Source organism: Sorex fumeus, unplaced genomic scaffold (assembly GCF_029834395.1).
Source record: "Sorex fumeus unplaced genomic scaffold, SorFum_2.1 ptg000007l, whole genome shotgun sequence".
NCBI lineage: Eukaryota > Metazoa > Chordata > Mammalia > Eulipotyphla > Soricidae > Sorex > Sorex fumeus.
The window spans coordinates 32,494,082-32,499,404 of record NW_026606064.1 but is presented as its reverse complement, the minus strand read 5'-3'; positions in this window follow the sequence as shown (position 1 = coordinate 32,499,404).

Here is a 5,323-nt window from a genome sequence, read left to right as displayed (position 1 = left end):
GAGCCTGGCAAGCTACCCATGGCGTATTCAATATGCCCAAAGCAGTAACAATGATGGTCCTCATTCCCCTGACCCTGAAAGAGTCCACATTATGCCATCGGGCTACACTAGCTCGTGACAGGGATGAATGGAGACATTACTGGAGCCCGCTTGAGCAAATTGATGAAAAACAGGGTGATAGTGATAGTGATAGTGATATTTTCTCTAAAAGGCCATTAAAGTGTTATAAACTTTGTACTGCAGCAAACATAATTTTAAGCAAATACTCACATTTTCTAGTAAAATGTTTAGCTAAAATTGTACTTTTTAAATATGCAATCTTTTAAATTTCCAGTAGTCCAAAAAAAGTCTTCTGTTTCTATTTGTAAAATCAATGTTCATTTTATTTTATCTATATAATGAAGAGACAATTTGGAGTTTTTACCATATGTCCAAAGAAGAGAATATCATTTAAATCTTCAATTTTGTGTAATGAGAGATTTTTTAGGTGAACACTGTGTTCCTTCCAAATTCTCCACTGTGATGATTTTAATTTCTTTGTTTACAGATTTGAGTAAAAAAGAGGGAAAGGGGCTGGAGCAATAGCACAGCGGGTAGGGCGTTTGCCTTGCACGCATCCAACATGGCCGACATAGGTTCAATTCCCAGCATCCCATGTGGTCCCCCGAGCACCGCCAGGAGTGACTCCTGAGTGCATGAGCCAGGAGTAACCCCTGAGCATCACCGGGTGTGACCCAAAAAGCAAAAAAAAAAAAGAGGGAAAAAATTGAATGTACTTTTTAATAGGATGACTGAATATCTCTACAGTATGCCTTAATATCAATTTGCCTTTTATTACAGTCAAATTGCCAAACTCCCCTTGTACTTTTCTAGGTTTAAAGTCTATGATACACTTAGTCTGGACTCAATTTCTATCAGTCCAAATATCATTTAAAATTGTTTTTAGGTTTGTTCACATTAGTGTTAAGGGACTACTCTCAGCTCAGCACTTTTGGGGGAAAAACCTTCATGAAGAGGATAATTTCTCTCTCAGGTCCAGTCCAAGTATTTCCAATAAATCTAGGTGTTCTTAGATTTTGTAATCTCATTAGGTATAGGGAAGAGGAATATAAACTATGTTCATTATGCTCATACCCAGATGATAAGAGATTGGAAGGTCTCCTATACAACATTAAAAGAAATATGCAATTCAAGCAGTAAAAACCTTTGTTATATGTACAAAGTTAATATATTATTAAGTGTGGAGTTATTTCGATATAGTAAGTCATAATATATTAACTGCAAATGTTTAATGTAATTTTTAGAGGATAAGCTAGAAAACGAAAACCTAATTTATGCACTATCATGATAAGTGGCTAGACACATAGTACCATACACTGCCAACTTTGCTTTCTAATTTCTTTCTTTCCATCTTTTTGGTTTCTATTCCTCAAGGGTGACTCATTTCTTTCTATATGTATTCAGAATGACTCACTAACTGTGAAAAATGCAAATATTCATGCATTTAAGCACTCAGAAATAGGAGGCTAATATTATTTTGTGAGCTATAGGAATTCAAATTAAGCCTGAAATATGCGGGTCTTATTTTGTTTTCTAAAATACATGAAACTTTGCCTCTGCTTTTTATTTTTAGACTCATTTATATCCCAGAAAATCTTGTTCTCTTTTTTCCTCCCCTGCTTTGTGCCTAATGTCTTTTGCACCTGGAATCCCTGTCTTCTCTTTGGCTCTAAAATGAAATTCTCCCATCCATGCAACAGAACCCAAATCAAATCCTACCACTTTTATAAATCTTTCTTGACAACCTCATCTGAAAGTAATCTCTTTCACTTCCAGATTCTTAAACACTTGTGGTTGTACTGTTAATTTGTCATTTACTACTTACTGCCTTTTACTACAAGTTAGTTTCTTTTTATGATTCTAATATTTAATAATATGAACCTACTGGATCCATCACCAAGCTAGGCATATTTCTGCCACAAATATTCAATAAACAGAGTTCCTTCTTTTCACAAAGAGCAAGATCTTACAGTCTAATTGCATTTGGAAGTGAAAGTGCATGTTATAACTCAAAGGACTATACACATGTTCCACATGCAAGTAAGATTAAATTCAACCCTGTCCTGTCTGGACAATCAAGTACCACTGAGATTGACCCCAGAAAACCATACTAGAAATTATCCCTAAGAACCACCAGAAGTGGTTCAAAAGTAACAAAAGAATTGCTATCCCCCCAGAAGTTTTTTCAGCTCACTCCTCTGTATTCTGATATTTAGAGAAGAGCAGCATTATTTCAAATGATGACTTCCATTTGAAACTGAATAGAAACTGAATGTGATGGCAACTCAATGTGCACATAACCTCTTTCATCATCAGGGTATCAGACCTCTGTGGTAAATATTTCTGTCTCATATAAGCTAATATTTTCACTCATATATGAATCTGGTGGCATGGTTATGGGGGCCTCATTTTATGCTCTGTTCCAGGAGAAGCAGCCGTGTGTTCCAGAGAGTGGCTGATGAGGAGATTATCTGGCACTGACAGGAGGTGGCTTTTACAGCCACTTGACATATTATAAGACACTCCCTGCCCATTTTCCATAATTACCACACCATATTTGATGGTGTTCAGACAGTAGACAACAAATCATAGAGGAAAAAATATATATGTATATGTATATGTATATGTATATGTATATCTATATCTATATCTATATCTATATCTATATCTATATCTATATATATCTTGGAGAGCCCGGCAAGCTACTGAGAGAGTATCTTGCCCACATGGCAGAGCCTGGCAAGCTACCTGTGGCATATTCGATATGCCAAAACCAGTAACAATAATGGGTCTTATTCCCTGACCCTGAAAAAGCCTCCAATATGGCAGCGTTGGGAAAGACAAGTAAGGAGAGGCTGCTAATATCTCAGGGCTGGGACTAATGGAGACATTACTAGCACCCGCTCGAGTAAATTGATGAACAACGGGATGACAGTGACACAGTGACATATAAACTGAAAGAAATATTTTCTATGAATGCTATTTGGTATATATGAGTAAATGTGAATGATATGAAATAAATTGTTTAATGTGATGTTAGAATATAAATGAAGAGTACACATGAAATTTTAAATATTGCAACCTTGTTAGAATAGTATAATACATGTAATCACTATATCGGCCCATGGGTCACATACCTTGTTGAATCACTTATTCATGTGCTTATTTATACATTATATTATTTGTGTCACAGCAAAGTTTGGCAAGCTACCCGTGACGTATTCAATATGCCAAACACAGTAACAATAAGTTTCACAATGGTGACATTACTGGGCCCGCTCAAGCAAATCGATGGGAGGACAATGACAATGACAGTAATTATTTGTGTATTATATTATTATTTGAGTACAGAATTATTTCTGAACAGTGGTAAATTTAGTTTTACCTTGGTGCCACATTTTCATTTTTTAAAAATTATATATTAATATTATTTTTATGATACTGTTTTACAGTTGTATTTTATCAGTTTGATGATGATTCATCTTTCAAAATTTTTCTCCGCCCCTCTCAGAGAGTCTGGCAAGCTACCAAGAGTATCTCACCCGCACGGCAAAGTTGGCAAGCTACCCGTGACGTATTCGATATACCAAAAACAGTAACAATAAGTCTCACAATTTGTTGTGAGACGTTACTGGTGCCCACTTGAGCAAATCGATGAACAACGGGAGGACAGTGCTACAGCACTACAGTGCTACATCCTAAGCAGATATTAAGTTTGTTGAAGGATTTTTTTTACACATAATCATGTGAACATGCTATCTGAGATAAATTATATGAACAGATACTTCACATTACAATGCTAGGATTCACTTTTTCTTGATTTAATATAGACACTACTTCCACTACCCAGCTGTCGCCACACTCCAGGACGCTTTCTGGACCCGCGTGGCAGCTCCGGCCGAGACCCACGCATGACTGAAGACCCACAGAACAAGATAAGCGGAACTCTCTGAGACCTTGGATTCCAGGCTCGGCGGACCCAGGGACAGAGCTTCTCTGCTTGCTCCCACCACCACAGGTGACAAAGGGATTCTAATCAGGAGGCCCACCCTACCCTGCCCTGTCTGCTTCCATCAACCACCCAGGGATTGAATTGCGCACAGGTGACCCACCCTACCCAGATAAATACCCCACTGGCAGACTTCCACTCTTGACACTACTTCCACTACCCAGCTGTCGCCACACTCCAGGATGCTTTCTGGACCCACGCGGCCGCTTGCAGCCGCGCGACACATCATAAGACACTAAATACCCATCTTCTGGAATTGTCGTACCATATTTGATAGGGATCAAATATGGTAACACCTACAAGGGTGATTAGAGGTCGCCCCAAAAGCCTCTATCCCTCTCGGAAAGACTGGCAAGCTACCGAGAGTATTCCGCCCACACGGAAGAGCCTGGCAAGCTATCCACTGTGTATTCGATATGCCAAAACCAGCAACTACAACTGGTCTCATACACCTGACCCTGAAGGCTTCACCAACATGGCAGCACTGAGAAGGATGAGAAAGGAGAGGCCGACAAAATCTCAAGGCCGACGTAGGCTGCCACAACGAAGGAAGACAAAAATGATCATCTGTACTTTCAGTGCACGTACGCTAGCATCAGATGCATCCATCGAGGACCTGATGGTACAAGCGCGGATGATCAAGTACGACATCATTGGTATGACCGAGATAAGAAGGCACGAATCTCACCATGCCGTTTTCGACACTGGAGAAGAATTGTTCCTCGGAACATGCGATAAAAGAGGTGTTGGAGGCGTCGGTGTCCTTGTCAACACAAACTTGGCCAAGAGCATTGATTCATTTGAATGCCTAACAACCCAAATCGGACGTTTACATTTGAATAGATGTGACCACTGCCTGCAGTTTCTATCTTCGTTGTCTACGCACCTACATCTCATTATGATGAAAGAGAAATCGAGAAGTTCTACATGGAGCTAGAGAAGTTCTATAAAGAAGACCACACCTTCTACAAGATCATTGTGGGTGATTTTAATGCCAAGATAGGACCGAGAAGATCAGCTGAAGAACTTCACATCGGGACCCATGGCCTAGAATGGAACGAACAGGGTGAGAGACTGTCTGAGTTCATCATGTCGACCAAGACCATTCATGGTAACTCACAGTTCCAGAAGGCAGAATCTAAATGATGGACATGGGAGTCTCCCGGTGGACGATTCCACAATGAAATAGACCACATCATATTCAATTGACGGTTTTGCCTGACTGATGTCGCTGTTGTCCCAAAATTTCGAACG